Raw genomic sequence first — 18692 nt, forward strand, 5'->3', positions numbered from 1 at the left:
TTCAGAAATGAGAGAGATAATTCATTATCAAAATTTTATTAACTTGATCATGTTAAATAAATTCTAAAACTTATTTTTAAAAGAAACTGAAATCAAACTGAAATCAAAATTCCCAAAAGTCTACACTGCTGCTGCTGCTAAGTCACTTCAGTTGTATCCGACTCTGTGTGATCCCAAAGTCTACACTAAACAAGTACAATTACTTTATAGTCACAACCTACAAATAATTGTTTTTGCACTGAGTTCATTCTGTGGTTACAGTACCAAGTGGAAAGTAATTGGAAAGGTTAAACATTTAAGAGGCCAAGGGAGAGACTCACCATTGGTTTATATTGGCAAAAATCCATTAATTATTTAAACTATTTACTCTTCCCTTAGTCTGAATTGCTCTGAATTGTCCTCTGGTATCTAGATGTAGATTGCTGGCTGAAACACTGAGTTTTAAATTCAGATCTTGGCAATGTTTATAGAGAAAACAGAATATGTATCACATTAATAAATTCCAGCCCCCAAGTGCCTGGATATGACAGCTTTTGTATGGAATTGGGGAATAAGAAACTTTGTTTACAATCCTAATTTTTTGTGACTTTGCTTTGGCCCAGTTGTAAGAGTTCCTTTCAATTAGCACTTTTCTCAGAATAGTAGAAGTCCTTTTACACTTTGAAATAAATTATGACATTTGACAGTTCTATTTTTGTTCTAGTTTGTATATACATCAATTTTTCTTCCAGTTTGGTATATATATCAGGGCTTCCCAAGTATCTCAGTGGGTAAAGAATCTGGTTGCCATGTAGGAGACAGAAGAGATGCAGGTTCCATTCCTGGGTTGGGAAGATCCCCTGAAGAAGGGCATAGCAACACATTCCACTATTCTTGCCTGGAGAATCCTATGGACGGAGGATCCTGTCAGGCTACAGTCCATGGGGTCGCATCAAACATCGCAATTTCCAAACTTATGAAGGGGTCGCCTATGACATTTCAGAAATATCTTACATTAGAGTATAAAGTTCAAGATCTAAAATCCAGGTCTAATGACCCAGAGCCTCATTCTGACACATAGTTTGTACCTAATATTTTTTAAAAAATGTTTGTCAGAGTAGAAAACATCTAAACAGCCATTGTCTCATATTTTTAGCAAGAAGTTTATGAATAGTTTTTAAAGATCACTGAGAATAGCCTGTATTCCGTGAAAGATTCTAAGCAAGTATTGTTCTAGTCTTCTAAATGTTTATACTCCATTTAGTATATAAGAGTTAAGATTGAAGAAAAAGAAAAATACTAAAAAAATTTTTTTCAAAACTGTAACAAAAACTGTAATGCTAAAACAGTATTGTAAACATTTTGGAGAGTATAGTATAATATGTCAGCGTGTTTTAAATTGATAATAGATGTAGCATTAAGTTTAGGTAAAGTTAGATTTTACATAAGTAAACATTAATATATGAAAATATTATTTCAAAATATATTGATAAGCCATTTTAAAAACTTTTCTGTCTGCTGCCATTTCCCACTGCATTCCCTACATAGCATCAGGGGCTCAGCTTTTTTTCTTTTTTCCTTTTTTACATAAAAAGAAGCTAAGGAATGAAAAAAATAATATTCAGCATTAGACTTTGAGATCCAAGGGACCATTGCAGACACAAAAATAGCGAAAGCCAAAGTTTACTTACAGGGAATTTTTTGCTTGCTTCTTTTTGTAGTAGTATAGTTGTATAGTTGATTTACAGTATAATATTAGTTTGATATGTACAACATAGTGAATCAATAGTTTTAGAGATTATACTCCATTTAAAATTATTTTAAAGTAATGATTATATTTCTGTGTGGTATATAATATACTCTTGTAGTTTATTTACTTTATACATTGCAGTTCATATCTAGTAACTCCATACCCCTATCTTGCCCCCTTCCCTCTCCCTACTATTAAGCACTAGTTTGTTCTCTATATCTGTTTGATTTTTCCTACCTTCATTTATTTTATTCTTTAGATTGCATGTATAAGTGATAATAAAGAGTACTGATTTTTCTCTAAATTATTGCACTAAATAATACTCTCTAGGTCCATCCACGTTGTTAAAAATGGCAGTTTTTATTCTTTTTTACGTTCAGTAATATATTATATATACTTACCACCTCTTTACTTATAGATCTATTGATGGACAATTAGCTTGCTTCTATACCATGGATAATGTATTGATAAATAATGCTACCATGAACATTTGCGTGCACATACCTTTTTGAAATAGTGTTTTTTTCTCACCCTTTGAATATATGTGCAGAAGTGGAATTTATGGATGGTAGTTCTATTTTTTACTGTTTTGAGGAAACTCTATGCTTTTCTCTATCATTGTTACATCAATGTACATTCTTGAAACAGTGTATTACTATTTCCTTATTTATGCATGTGATCCAATATTTATTATTTGTTAGTTTATTTTGGATGATGACCATTATGACAGGTGGGAGGTGCTATCTTTTGGTTTTGATTTGCCTCACTCTGATGATTCCAATGTTTAATATCTTTTAATATGTTGATTTGCTTCTTTGCATCTTCTATGGAAAAATGCATATTCAAGTTTTTTCATTTTTAAATCAGGTTGTTTGTTTCCTTGTTTTTGATATTAAGTTATATGAACTATTCATGTATTTTAGACATAACCCCTTAATGGTTACATAATTAACAAATATTTTATTCTATTCACTAGGCTGTGTTTTTGTTTTGTCTTTGGTTTAATTTTCTGTGCAAAAGCTTTTAAGTTTAATTACGTTCCATTTGTTTACTTTTGCTTTAATTTCTTTTGCCTTATGAAACATATCTAAAAAATATTGCTATGATTAATGTCAGAGGGTGTTCTGCCTATGTACTCTTCTAGGAGTTTATGTCAGTAAGCAAAGAAGAACTAAAGAGCCTCTTGATGAAAGTGAAAGAGGAGAGTGAAAAAGTTGGCTTAGAACTCAACATTCACAAAACTAATATTATGGCATCCAGTTCCACCACTTCATGGCAAATAGATGGGGAAATAGTGGAAACAGTGACAGACTATTTTGGGGGGCTCCAAAATCACTTCAGATGGTGACTGCAGCCATAAAATTAAGACACTTTCTCCTTGAAGAAAAATTATGACCAACTTAGCATATTAAAAAGCAGAGACATTACTTTGCCTACAAATGTCCATCTAGTCAAAGCTACGGTTTTTCCAGGAGTCATGTATGGATGGGAGAGTTGGACTATAAAGAAAGCTGAACACTGAAGAATTGATACTTTTGAACTGTGGTGTTGGAGAAGACTCTTGAGAGACCCTTGGACTGCAAGGAGATCCAACCAGTCCATCCTAAAGGAAATCAGTTCTGAATATTCATTGGAAGGACTGATGTTGAAGCTGAAACTCCAATACTTTGGCCACCTAATGCAAAGAAATGACTCATTTGAAAAGACCCTGATGGTGGTAAAGATTGAAGGAGGGAGGGGAAGGGGATGACAGAGGATGAGATGGTTGGATGGCATCACTGACTCAGTGGACATGAGTTTGAGGAAACTCTGGGAGTTGGTGATGGACAGGGAGGTCTGACGTGCTGCGTGCAGTCCATGGGGTCACAAAGAGTCAGACACAACTGAGCAACTGAACTGAACTGAACTGGAGTTTATGATTTCAGGTTTTACATTTAGATCTTTAATCCACTTTGAGTTTTCTTTACTTTTTTTTTTTTTTTTTCCTGTGAGGTACTGTTCTAATCTTACTGTTTATGTATAGCAGTCCAGTTTTCCCAATATCACTTATATAAGAGTCTGTATTCTCCATTGCATATATTTTCTCCTTTGTCAAAAATTAACTGACCATAAGTGTGTGAGTTCATTTTTGGGTTCTCCATTCTCTTCTATTGATCTATGTGTCTGCTTTTGTGATGTTTTGATATCTGTAGCCTGATCATATAATCAGAAGTTAGGGAGTTTGATACCTCCTGCTTTGTTTTGTTGTTGTTGTTGTTGTTTTCCTCCCTCAAAATTGCTTTGGTTATTCAGGGTCTTGTGTAGTTCCATATACATCTTATTATTATTTATTCTAATTCTTTGAGAAAAATGTCAAGGATATTTTAATAGAGATTGCATTAAGTCTGTAGATAACTTTGGGTAGTATGGACATTTTAACAACGTTAACTCCTCAAAGAACGCAAGTTACATTTCCATTTCTTTTGTATTATTTTCAAATTCCTTCATCAATGTTTTAAAACTTTCATAGTACAAGTCTTTTACCTGTTTGATCTCTTTGTTTAAATTTATTCTTAGGTATTTGATTTTGATACTATTTTAAATGAAATTGTGTTTTGCTTTCTTTTTCTGATAGCTCATTATTAATGAACAGAAAAACAACAGAGTTTTATATACTAATCTTGTATCCTTAAAATTTACTGCATTCATTTATTAGTCTTTTGATGGAGTCTTTAGGGTTTTAAAGACACTTACTCCTTGGAAGGAAAGCTATGACCAAACTAGATAGCATATTAAAAAGCAGAGACATTACTTTGCCAACAAAGGTCCATCTAGTCAAGGCTATGGTTTTTCCAGTGGTCATGTATGGATGTGACAGTTGGACTGTGAAGAAAGCTGAGTGCTGTAGAATTGATGCTTTTGAACTGTGGTGTCGGAGAAGACTCTTGAGAGTCCCTTGGACTGCAAGGAGATCCAACTAGTCCATCTTAAAGGAGATCAGTCCTGGGTGTTCATTGGAGGGACTGATGCTAAAGCTGAAACTCCAGTACTTTGGCCACCTCAAGTGAAGAGTTGACTCACTGGAAAAGACCCTGATGCTGGGAGGGATCGGGGGCAGGAGGAGAAGGGGATGACAGAGGATGAGATGGCTGGATGGCATCACTGACTTGATGGACGTGAGTTTGAGTAAACTCCAGGAGTTGGTGATGGACAGGGAGGCCTGGCGTGCTGCGATTCATGGGATCGCAAAGAGTCGGACATGACTGAGCGACTGAACTGAACTGAACTTAGGGTTTTCTACATGATGTATTATTTCATCTACAAATAGTGACAGTTTTATTTCTTACTTCCAATTTTGATGCATTTTATTTCTTTTTCTTCTCTAACTGCTCTGTCTAGGACATCCAGTACTCTGTTAAATAGAAGTGGTGTTCAAATGCATGCTTGTATTGTTCCTGATTTTGTAGGAAATACTTTTATCTTTTTATCATTAAGTTTTGTGGTAGCTGTGGTTTTGTCATAAATGGCCTTTACTATGCTGAAATATGTTCGCTTGATACAAAATTTGTTGAGAAATTTTGGCATGAATGGAAGTTGAATTTTGTCAAATGCTTCTTCTGTATCTCTTGAGATTATTATGCAATTTTATCTTTCATTTTTCATAAATCACTTTGAATTGAAGATGTTGAGCAATTCTTGTGTCCTTGGAATAAATTCCGCTTGATTGTGGTTCATAATCCTTTCTGTATGTTATTGAATTCAGTTTGGCAATATTTTGTTGAGGATTTTTAAAATTAATTTTAATTAGAAGTATTGGCCTATAATTTTCTTCTTTGTAGTTTTTTGGTTTTGGTAGCGAGGTAATTGTGCATAAAAGAATAATCTTAGAAGTTCACTCCTTTTTATTTTTTGGGAATAGTTTGAGGATAAACAGTTTAACTCTTATTTATGTGTGGTTAACAAAACCTGTGAATGTGTCCTACCTGGACCTCTATTTCCTGTAAGTTTTAAATTAAAAATTCAGTCTTTAAAGATTTCATCTTCCTATAAATTTGCCCATTTATGCTTATTGTCCAATTTGTTGTTATGTAGCTGTTCATAGTATTCTCTTATGATTTTTTTCTTGTATTTCATGATATCATTTGTAATTTCTCCTCTTTATTTCTTACTTTATCTATTTTGATCTCCCTCCCCTTTTCCCTCTCCTCCCTCTCTCTCTCTCTCTCTCTCTTTTTTTTTTTTAATAAGTCTGGCTAAAGACTTATTATTTTGTGTCCTCTTTGATTTCTTTCACCAGTGTTTTATAGTTTTCTATATATAGGTCTTTAGTTTATTTAGGTAGGTATATTCCTAAGTATTTTATTCTTTCTGTTGCAATGGTGAATGGAATTGTTTCCTTAATTTCTCTTTCTGTTTTCTCATTATTAGTGTATAGGAATGCAAGGGATTTCTGTGTGTTGATTTTATATCCTGCAACTTTACTGTAATCATTGATTAGTTCTAGTAATTTTCTGGAGGAGTCTTTAGGGTTTTCTATGTAGAGGATCATGTCATCTGCAAATAGTGAGAGTTTTACTTCTTCTTTTCCAATTTGGATTCCTTTTATTTCTTTTTCTGCTCTGATTGCTGTGGCCAAAACTTCCAAAACTATGTTGAATAGTAATGGTGAAAGTAGGCACCCTTGTCTTGTTCCTGACTTTAGAGGAAATGCAATCCCTATCAAGCTACCAACGGTATTCTTCACAGAGCTAGAACAAATAATTTCACAATTTGTATGGAAATACAAAAAACCTCGAACAGCCAAAGCTATCTTGAGAAAGAAGAATGGAACTGGAGGAATTAACCTACCTGACTTCAGGTTCTATTACAAAGCCACAGTCATCAAGACAGTATGGTACTGGCACAAAGACAGAAATATTGATCAATGGAACAAAATAGAAAGCCCAGAGATAAATCCACGCATATATGAATACCTTATCTTTGACAAAGGAGGCAAGAATATACAGTGGATTAAAGCCAATCTCTTTAACAAGTGGTGCTGGGAAAACTGGTCAACCACTTGTAAAAGAATGAAACTAGAACACTTTCTAACACCATACACAAAAATAAACTCAAAATGGATTAAAGATCTAAATGTAAGACCAGAAACTATAAAACTCCTAGAGGAGAACATAGGCAAAACACTCTCCGACATACATCACAGCAGGATCCTCTATGACCCACCTCCCAGAATATTGGAAATAAAAGCAAAAATAAACAAATGGGACCTAATTAACCTTAAAAGCTTCTGCACATCAAAGGAAACTATTAGCAAGGTGAAAAGGCAGCCTTCAGAATGGGAGAAGATAATAGCAAATGAAGCAACTGACAAACAACTAATCTCAAAAATATACAAGCAACTCCTACAGCTCAACTCCAGAAAAATAAATGACCCAATCAAAAAATGGGCCAAAGAACTAAATAGACATTTCTCCAAAGAAGACATACAGATGGCTAACAAACACATGAAAAGATGCTCAACATCACTCATTACCAGAGAAATGCAAATCAAAACCACTATGAGGTACCATTTCACGCCAGTCAAAATGGCTGCGATCCAAAAGTCTACAAGTAATAAATGCTGGAGAGGGTGTGGAGAAAAGGGAACCCTCTTACACTGTTGGTGGGAATGCAAACTAGTACAGCCACTATGGAGAACAGTGTGGAGATTCCTTAAAAAACTGGAAATAGAACTGCCTTATGATCCAGCAATCCCACTGCTGGGCATACACACTGAGGAAACCAGAAGGGAAAGAGACACGTGTACCCCAATGTTCATCACAGCACTGTTTATAATAGCCAGGACATGGAAGCAACCTATATGTCCATCAGCAGATGAATGGATAAGAAAGCTGGGGTACATATACACAATGGAGTATTACTCAGCCATTAAAAAGAATACATTTGAATCAGTTCTAATGAGGTGGATGAAACTGGAGCCTATTATACAGAGGGAAGTAAGCCAGAAAGAAGAACACCAATACAGTATACTAACGCATATATATGGAATTTAGAAAGATGGTAACAATAACCCTGTGTACGAGACAGCAAAAGAGACACTGATTTATAGATCAGTCTTATGGACTCTGTGGGAGAGGGAGAGGATGGGGAGATTTGGGAGAATGGCATTGAAACATGTAAAATATCATGTATGAAACGAGTTGCCAGTCCAGGTTCGATGCACGATACTAGATGCTTGGGGCTGGTGCACTGGGACGACCCAAGGGAGGATATGGGGAGGGAGGAGGGTTCAGGATAGGGAACACAGGTATACCTGTGGTGGATTCATTTTGATATTTGGCAAAACTAATACAATATTGTAAAGTTTAAAAATAAAATAAAATTTAAAAAAAGACATTATTTTGCTTATCTTTTTAAAAATGTCTTGATTTTTATCATATTTTTTCTATTTCTTTTTTATTTTAATTTTTTCCTCTCTGTTATTTATTATTTCCATCCTTCTGTCAACTTTGGGTTTGTTTGTCCCTTATTGCCTAACTACTATAGTCAGTTAGGTTTCTAGAGATGTTTGTTGAGCTACACCTGCATTTTTATAAACTTCCCTCTTAGAACTGCTTTTACTGGGTCCCATAGTTTTGAAGATTATATTTCCATTTTCATTTGTCTTAAGGGACTTTCTGATTAATTCTGATTTGTTCATTGACCCAACCCTTTTATAGTTACATGTTGTTTAGTCTCTATGTATTTATATTTTCACAGTTGTCTTCCTGTAATTAACTTCTAACTTCATACTGTCATGGTCAGAAAATATGCTTAATATTATTTCTATCTTTCTGAAATTACTGAAACTTGTTTCCAGCTTAGCATGTGACCATTCCTGGAGAATATTCCACATGTACTAGAAATAATATACATATATTGCAGTTTGGGAATGGAAAGTCCAGTTTGTTATTGTTGTTCAGTTACTAAGGCATTTCCAACTCTTTAAGACCCTGTGTACTGCAGCACAGCAGGCTTCCCTGCCCTTCACTATCTCCCTAAGTTTGCTTAAACTCATGTCCATTGAGTCAGTGATGCCATCCAGCCATCTCATCCTCTGTTGCCCCCTTCTCCTTTGCCTTCAATCTTGCACAGCATAAGGGTCTTTTCCCATGAGTAGACACTTTGCATCAGATTGCCAAAGTATTGCAGCTTCAGCATCAGTCCTTCCAAAGCATATTCAGGGTTGATTTCCTTAAGGATTGACTGGTTTGATCTCCTTGCTGTCCAAAGGGCTGTCAAGAGTCTTCTTCAGCACCATAGTTTGAAAGCATTAATTCTTTGGTGTTCAACTGTCATTATGACCCAACTCACACATCTGTACATGACTACTGGAAAAACCATAGCTTTGACTAGATGGACCTTTGTAGGCAAAGTAATGTCTCTGCATTTTAATACACTACCTAGGTGTGTCATAGCTTTTCTTCCAAGGAGCAAGCATCTTTTAATTTCATGGCTGCAGTAACCATCTGCAGTGATTTGGTAGCCCAAGAAAATAAAATCTGTCACTGTTTACATTTCTTCCCAATCTATTTTCCATGAAGTGATGGGACCAGTTGCCATGATCTTAGTTTTCTGAATGTTGAGTTTTAAGCCCGCTTTTTCACTCTACTCTTTCACCCTCATCAAATGGCTCTTTAGTTAATTTTAATTTTCTACCATTAGAGTGTAATCATTTGCATATTTGAGATTGTTGATATTTCTACCCAAAATCTTTATTCCAGCGTGTGATTCAACCAACCCAGCATTTTGAACAATGTACTCTGCATGTAAGTTAAATAAGCAGGGTGACAATATACAGCCTTGATGTACTCCTTTCCCAATTTGGAGCCAGTTTGTTGTTCCATGTCTGGTTCTAACTGTTGCTTAGTGACTTTCATATACATTTCTCAGGAGTCAGATAAGGTTGGCTGGTATTCCCATCTCTTTAAAAATTTTCCACAATTTGTTTTGATCCACACTGCCAAAGGCTTTAGTGTAGTCAGTCAATAAGAAGTCAGTGCTTTTCTGGAGCTCTCTTGCTTTTTCCTTGATCCAGTGGAGGTTGGCAATTTGATCTCTGGTTCCTCTGCCTTTTCTAAATCCAGCTTGTACATCTGGAAGTTCTCAGTTCACACACTATTAAAGTCTAACCTGAAGGATTTTCCGCATTATGTTGCTGGTATGGGAAATGAACACAATTGTATGGTAGTTTGAACATTCTTTGGCATTGCCTTTCTTTGGAATTGGAATGAAACTGATTTTTTCCAAGCCTGTGGCAATTGCTGAATTTTCCAAATTTGCTGACATATTGAGTCAGCATCATAATTTGGAACTTAAATAGCTCACCTAGCATTCCATCACCTCCACTAGCTTTGTTCAGTGATGCTTCCTGAGGATCACTTGGCTTCACACTCTGGGATGTTGGGCTCTAGGTGAGTGATCACACCATTGTGGTTAGCAGGTCATTATGACCTTTTTTGTACAGTTCTTATGTGTTTTCTTGCCACCACTTTTCCTAATCTCCTCTGCTTCCATTAGGTCCATGCAGCTTCTGTCCTTTATTGTGCTCATCTTTGCATGAAATATTCCCTTGGTATCTGCAATTTTCTTGAAGTGATCTCTAGCCTTTCCCATTCTATTGTTTTCCTCTATTATTTCCATTATTCACTTAAAAAAATCTTTCTTATCTCTCCTTGCTATGCTTTGGAACTCTGCATTCAGTTGGGTATATCTTTCCCTTTCTTCTTTGCCTTTCCCTTCTCTTCTTTTCAAGAAGTGAAAAGCAAAGGAGAAAAGGAAAGATACAAACATCTGAATGCAGAGTTCCAAAGCATAGCAAGAAGAGATAAGAAAGCCTTCTTCAGTGATCAATGCAAAAAAATAGAGGAAAACAACAGAATGGGAAAGACTAGGGATCTCTTCAAGAAAATCAGAGATACCAAAGTTTATTTAACTTATATATATAACTATATACCCTGTTTATTTAACTTATATGCAGAGTACATCATAAGAAATGCTGGACTGGAAGAAACACAAGCTGGAATCAAGATTGCCGGGAGAAATATCAATAACCTCATATATGCAGATGACACCACCCTTATGGCAGAAAGTGAAGAGGAACTCAAAAGCCTCTTGATGAAAATGAAAGAGGAGAGTGAAAAAGTTGGCTTAAAGCTCAACATTCAGAAAAAAAAGATCACGTCCCACCACTTCATGGGAAATAGATGGGGAAACAGTGGAAACAGTGTCAGACTTTATTTTTCTGGGCTCCAAAATCACTACAGATGGTGACTGCAGCCATGAATTTAAAAGACGCTTACTCCTTGGAAGGAAAGTTATGATCAACCTAGATAGCATATTCAAAAGCAGAGACATTACTTTGCCAACAAAGGTTCGTCTAGTCAAGGCTATGGTTTTTCCTGTGGTCATGTATGGATGTGAGAATTGGACTGTGAAGAAGGCTGAGCACCGAAGAATTGACGCTTTTGCACTGTTGTGTTGGAAAAGACTCTTGAGAGTCCCTTGGACTGCAAGGAGATCCAACCAGTCCATTGTGAAGGAGATCAGCCCTGGGATTTCTTTGGAAGGAATGATGCTAAAGCTGAAACTCCAGTACTTTGGCCACCTCATGAGAAGAGTTGACTCATTGGAAAAGACTCTGATGCTGGGAGGGACTGGGGGCAGGAGGAGAAGGGGACCACAGAGGATGAGATGGTTGGATGGCATCACTGACTCGATGGATGTGAGTCTGAGTGAACTCCTGGAGTTGGTGATGGACATGGAGGCCTGGCGTTCTGGATTCATGGGGTCGCAAAGAGTAGGACACAACTGAGTGACTGATATGATCTTATCTGATCTCTTCTTTTCTCAGCTATGTGTAAGGCCTCCTCTGACAACCATTTTCCCTTTTGCATTTCTTTTTTTGGGGGATGGTTTTGGTCACTGCCTCCTTTACACTGTTACAAACTTCCATCCATAGTTCTTAAGGCATTCTGTATACCAGATATAATCCCTTGATTTTATTTGTTACCTTCACTGTATAATCATAAGTGATTTGATTTGGGTCATACTGAATGGCCTAGTGGTTTTCCTACTTTCTTCAATTTAAGCTTGAATTTGCAATGAGGAGTTAATGATCTAAGCTACAGTCAGCTCCAGGTCTTGTTTTTGTTGACTGCGTATTGAGCTGCTTCATCTTCAGCTGCAAATATATTCAGTCTGATTTCAGTATTGACCATCTTGTGATGTCCTAGTCTTGTGTCTTGTTGGAAAAGGATGTTTCTATAATCATGTCTTCTCTTAGCAAAACTCTATTAGTCTTTGCCCTGCTTTGTTTTGTATTCCAAGGCCAAACTTGCCTATTATTCAAGGTATCTCTTGACTTCTTACTTTTGTATTCTAATCCCCTATGATGAAAAAGACATCTTTTTTTTTTTTTTGGTGTTAGTTCTAGAAGGTTTTGTAGGTCTCCATAGAACCTTTAAACTTCAGCTTCTTCAGCAGTAGTAGCTGAGGCACAGACTTGGATTACTGTGATGTTGAACGGTTTGTCTTGGAAACAAACCAACATTATTCTGTCATTTTTGAGATTTCACCCAGTTACTACATTTTGGATTATTTTGTTGACTATGAGGGCTACTCCATTTCTTCTAAGGGATTCCTGCCCACAGTAGTATAATGGCCATCTAAATCAAATACACTCATTCCTGTCCATTCAAGTTCAGTGATTTCTAAAATCCTCCTTCACTTTTCCCTCTCCTGCTTGTCCATGTCCAATTTTCCTTGAGGTTATCTCACGGCCCTAACATTCCTGGTTCCTATGCAGTATTTTTCTTTATAGAATCAGATTCTATTTTCACCAGCAGACAAATCCACAGCTGAGCATCATTCCTTCTTTGGCCCATCCTCTTTATTCTTTCTCAAGCTAATTTTTCACTCTTCCCTAGTAGCGTATTGGACACCTACTGACCTTGGTGGGGGGAGGGCTCATCTTCTGGTATCATATCTTTCTGTATTTCCATATCATTCATGGGGTTCTCATGGCAATAATACTGAAGTGGTTTGCCATCCCCTTTTCCAATGCATCATGTTTTGTCAGAAATCTCCATCATCACACATTAGTCACCAAGATGGAGGAGCAGAAAAATGTACTCTCATCTTCTCCTGTGAGAACACCAAAATCACAACTAGCTACTGAACAACCTTCAACAGGAGGATGTTGGAACCCACCAAAAAAAAGATTCCACATATCCAAGGACAAAGGAAAAGCCACAATGAGTTGATAGGAGGGGTGCTATCATGTTAAAATCAAAGCCCATATCCACCAGGTGGGCAAACCACAAACTGCAGAAAAATAATACCAAAGAAGTTCTTACACTGTTGCAAAGGTTCTAGGCCCCACATCAGACTTCCCAACCTGGGTATCTGGCAAAGGAACTGGGAATCCCTAGCAAATCTGACTTTGAAGGAAAGCAAAATGTGATTACAGAACTTCCACAGGACTGGGGAAAACAGAATCTTGGAGGGCATAAACAAAAGCTTGTGCATACCAGGACCCAGAAGAAAGGAGCAGGGACCCCACAAGAGATTGAGCCAGACCTGCATATGAGTGTTTGAAGATCCCTTGCAGAGGCCTGAGTCAACAGTGGCCTATTGCGGAGACAGTGCTACTGGCAGCAGAAGTCCTGGGAGTTGTGTGTTGGCATAAATCTTTTTGGAGGTCAATAATAGCCCTACCATAGAGACTTTAGACTCCAGGACTGGGCTGTCTCAGTCCCAACAAATAACAGGGGATGGGGGAGGGTGGGGAAACATAGCTCTATCCAGCTGCAGAAAATTGGATTAAAAATGTACTGAGCATGGCCCTGTCCACCAGAGCAAGACCCAGTTTTCCCTACAGCCAGTCTGTCCCATCAGGAAGCTGCAGAAGCCTCCTATCCTCTTCCAACAGAGGGCAGACAGAAGAAGCAAGAACTACAATCCTTCAGCTAGCTTCCAGAACAAAAACCACAATCACAGAAAGCTAACCAAAAGGATCACATGGATCACAGACTTGTGTAACTGAGTGAAGCTAATGAGCCATGCCATGCAAGGCCACCCAAGAAGACCTTTAACATTTCTTTATAGGTAGGCTGAGGCTTGATGAACTTTTCTTTTTTCTTGTTTGACAAGTTATTTCTCCTTCAATTCTGAATGACAGTGCTGCTGGGTAGAGTACCCTAGGTTGTAAGTTTTTCCCTTTCAGCAATTTAAAAATATCAGACTGTTCTCTTCTGGCCTGCAAGTTTCTTCAGAAAAATTAGTTGATAACCTTAAGCAGATTCAGTTTTATATGACTCTTTTTCTCTTGCTGCCTTTAGAATTCTCTCCTTAACTTTGCCATTTTAATCATGACTTGATGTTTTATTTTCTTTGGGGGTTCACCTTATCTTCCTGGAGAAGGAAATGGCTACTCACTCCAGTATCCTTGCCAGGTGAGTTCCATGGATGGAGGAGCTTGATAGGCTACAGTCCATGTGGTTGCAAAGAGTTGGACATGACTGAGCAACTTCACTCACTCACTCACCTTATTTGGGGCTCTCTTTGCTTTCTATATACAGATATTTGCTTCCTTTTTTCAGGTTTTGGAACTTTTCAGCCATAATTTCATCAAATAAAATTTTAACCTTCTCTCTGTCTTCTCCTTCTGGGACCACTATGATGCATATGTTTGTAAACATAATATTGTCCCATAGGTCCCTTAAAATGTTTTAATTTAGAAAAGTAAAAGTTTCTTTTGCTTTTTGGATTGCATGATTTCCATTATTTTATCCCCAGATCACTTTTTTGTTCTTCTATATCACCTGTTTACTTTGAATTTATTTTGTTTTTTATTTCAATTACTGTATTCATTGTTTTTTGTATTTTCTTATTCCTTATTAAAATTCTCACTATGCCCATGTATTCTTTTTCCCTAACTCAGTTACTTTCTTATTATTAATGCTTTCAATTATTTATCTGGTGAATTTCTACTTCAGTTTCATTGTTTGCATTTTCCAGGGGTTTTCTCTTGCTTTTCAAGTGAGACTAATTCCTCTGTCTTCTCACTTTGCTTGACTTTCTCTTTCTATATGAAATTGTGAGAAAAAAAAAGTGAAAAACAAAAAACAAAAACCCTATTGTGGTCTTGAAGGAGTGTGCATTCATGGAAAAGTTCCTCAACAGCCTGAATGTGCCCAGTGACTTTGGTGACAGAGCTGAATCTACTGTGAACACAAATCACATCTTGATCAATATATTCTGGCTGCTGTCATCTTCGTAGGAAGTAGGGTTGGAGATGAAGAAGCTAGGGCTAGCTGTGAGCTAGAATTTCTCCTCTGCTGGTGGCTGTCACTACCCTATTGGGAATGTGAGAGAGTCTTAAGTCCCTAGAGAAGTATCCCTGAGAGTCAGGTCCAAGCTGACTCTGTTTCTCAACCTCTTCACTCCAGACTGGAGCAGTACTACAATAAGGGGCTGGCGTGGGCAACTGGTATATGTCAGGACATATGCTTAGGTGGTCCAGCCAATGTCAGAGATCTTAAATGCTGCCTGTGTAAGTGCAACTAACAGCTGATCCTTCCCTGTTCAGATATCTCTTCAGGTCTGAGCTTCCTTTGTCTATCCATGCTCACCGCCAAAGACATGCATGAGAGCCAAGCTTTTGCATTAGAATGATATGTTATCATTGAGATTCCTAGAAGTTTTCTCTGTGGAACAGCTCTACTATTTGCCATTCTCACTGCTGTTTAAAGAAGGCATCCCATGCACAGTTGTCATCACTGATTAATCATTCCACTTCTTCAAATAACCTCTCCCAGGACATAATTTTTTAAGCCTATCTGAATTCTTCTGGGTGACAATTTCCCTGAAACAGGATTGAATACAAGATACCCAGAGGGAGTAATTGCTATTAAAAAGGAAAAATATGGTCTGTTACCTCTGCTAATTGCTTTAACATTCATCAGTTGTGTTTATTATTCTATAAGTTTTATTTTTCTTATTTTGGGCTGAATTAGAACCATTCCCATCACAAAATAGACAAAGATAAAAATCTACCCTGTGTGTAGCTATACAAGTTATATCCGCTGTAAGAATGTGGAATACTGAGAAATGTTGAGTACCTCTGTCTATTCTTTCCTATTCATTCAATATTTGGAATCAGATAAGGATCCAGGAGCCCCAATACTTATGTTATTAATATAATGAGATCAATAACATGATTCATATAAGCATTTTGATGAATACATAAATATATATTCAATAGCCTAGCAGTGCTTGTCACATCAGATCAGATCAGATCAGTCGCTCAGTCTTGTCTAACTCTTTGTGACCCCATGAATCACAGCACGCCAGGCTTCCCTGTCCATCACAAACTCCCGGAGTTCACCCAGACTCACATCCATCGAGTCAGTGATGCCATCCAACCATCTCATCCTCTGTCGTCCCCTTCTCCTCTTGTCCCCAATCCCTCCCAGCATCAGAGTCTTTTCCAATGAGTCAACTCTTCGCATGAGGTGGCCAAAGTACTGGAGTTTCAGCTTTAGCATCATTCCTTCCAAAGAAATCCCAGGGCTGATCTCCTTCAGAATGGACTGGTTGGATCTCCTTGCAGTCCAAGGGACTCTCAAGAGTCTTCTCCAACACCACAGTTCAAAAGCATCAATTCTTTGGCGCTCAGCCTTCTTCACAGTCCAACTCTCACATCCATACATGACCACAGGAAAAACCATAGCCTTGACTAGACGAACCTTTGTTGGCAAAGTAATGTCTCTGCTTTTGAATATGCTATCTAGGTTGATCATAACTTTCCTTCCAAGGAGTAAGCGTCTTTTAATTTCATGGCTGCAGTCACCATCTGCAGTGATTTTGGAGCCCAGAAAAATAAAGTCTGACACTGTTTCCACTGTTTCCCCATCTATTTCCCATGAAGTGATGGGACCGGATGCCATGATCTTCGTTTTCTGAATGTTGAGCTTTAAGCCAACTTTTTCACTCTCCACTTTCAGTTTCATCAAGAGGCTTTTGAGTTCCTCTTCACTTTCTGCCATAAGGGTGGTGTCATCTGCATATCTGAAGTTATCATATAGAACATATCAATTAAAACTATGTACACCTCTCTATCATTCTCCAACAAAGAGATGGAGGTGAAATAAGCTAAAGGAGTGAAGGGAAACCTACAAATGGTCTAATCAAAAGTCCACTGGGAAAGAGAGGAGTCAGAAAAGTCTTCTCTCCTTAACACCACAGTCCTATCAGCAATACAACCTATCCCTTCATTTGGGTTTTCTTCATTATCTGCAATCTCCCAGACCAAACAGACTAGGCAGCCATACATACATTAACTGTGAAAACAGATGAAACATGAATTGTGTGAGCCATGGTCTGTTTGTTTTATGCAATTAGGCATCAGCTGTTCTCCCAGATAATAACCCACGACCAAATAAAGAATGTGATGTTTTAAGTACAATTCATCTAAGAAGCACTATCTCCCTGATGGCACATCACAAACAGGTGGCACTCATTTTCCATTACCCTTCAGAAGTTAACAAAAACATCATAACGTTTCATCTGAGATGCAGTTGAGAATAAATGTCCACTTTATTATCTCTTTAAACATTAGTAGATGAGCAAGGAGAGGAGGATGTAACTGTCTGCTCTTTTCTTCTTATAGCCATGAACAGAAGTAGAAACTTAGCCAGCTAATGGACAGTGGCACAAAGGTGCACTACAGTTATATTGGAATGTGTGCATCTTATTATTCAAGTCCCATCTTGAACAGATTTCTCAGCATCTTCAATCAGGATTCAGAGCATTAGAAAGCAGTGCAGCTGCCTAGATAAAGAAAGATCTGTGAGGAACCCAAAGATGTGTGAGTCAACCCAAGTGTTATCCCTAATTACCAAATGTGCTGGCTGAAGTCAAACTTGTATTATTGATATTAGTCCCGAAAGTTACCGACAATTTACAAAACTTAGGTAACAATTAAATTGTGTAACAATCTTTAGCCTAATATAGGGCAACAGTTGACTTTGCCAGAGTCTAGCAAACATAACAGTGGGACAGAGAAACTGGTAGAAATAGTAATAGGATAGAGGGGAAAATCCAGTGATCACTTTTTTATTACCACACCCCGATAACTACTTTCTTTTCATTACAGAAAGGAAAACTCTGGCATCTGGTGTTCCTTCCCACTCTGAGGAATTGTGCTCAGTTCTAGGCCTTCAGCATAATTAGATTGGTTGATTTAATTTGGAGGTCTGTGAACCATCTTAAAATATTTAGAGTTTGCCTTAGAGGAAGTTCCTTTAAAATTTTTTAATTGTGAACATTTACTATTGTAAAAGGCCCTATCAACAATCCCTTATCATTTAGAATCATTATTCTGAATGTTTCAGTTTTCTTGTCTTTGTGTTGGAGAGTAAAAATAGTAAACACTCCTATTGTGATTGTTATTATTAAGTGACTATATTCATATAAAGTGCTTAGCACAGTGAGAGGCATAAAAAGGTGCTATTGTTATTATTGTTTCTAGTTCTTGTGAAAATCCTATGCTTCTACAAAACATGATTTTTGAACATCAAGGAATACAATTTCTGATGTCAATCAGAGTTCTACCCAAAGATAGGCAATCTTTTCTGAGTGTTATGTTGTCCCTGTAGACATGCTAAAATATAATATGCTATTTCTATTTTTTGTAAAATTTAAGATTCTATGGTGCTTCCAGTGTGGTTAGAATTTTATAATTCAACATTGCAGTTATTATCTGTAGCTTAATAAGCCTCCAAGGACATCCAAGATATCTGTAAGTGTTTATGTGAAGAGGAGGAGGAGTAATAGTTGCAATAGTGTTTCTCTGTTTATGCCCTGACTGGGGAAAAAAGGTGCCTCTACTATTTAAGAAAGCAAAAAAGAATGAAAAGTCCACCATTATCAGTGGACTGGA

At 37.2% G+C, this 18692-nt stretch overlaps 1 long non-coding RNA gene across 1 annotated transcript in view; it reads left to right on the top strand.

Annotated features, from left to right (window-relative positions):
- The window catches only part of LOC129659422 (uncharacterized), a 55211-nt gene extending 36984 nt beyond the window's left edge, over positions 1 to 18227 (top strand). Inside the window, exon 3 of the long non-coding RNA XR_008718066.1 lies at positions 17907 to 18227. This is a non-coding gene — a long non-coding RNA (uncharacterized LOC129659422). The remainder of the gene's footprint in view (positions 1 to 17906) is intronic.
- Positions 18228 to 18692: the final 465 nt, after the last annotated feature.

The sequence above is a fragment of the Bubalus kerabau genome, chromosome 1 (genome assembly GCF_029407905.1).
Source record: "Bubalus kerabau isolate K-KA32 ecotype Philippines breed swamp buffalo chromosome 1, PCC_UOA_SB_1v2, whole genome shotgun sequence".
NCBI classification, from domain to species: domain Eukaryota; kingdom Metazoa; phylum Chordata; class Mammalia; order Artiodactyla; family Bovidae; genus Bubalus; species Bubalus kerabau.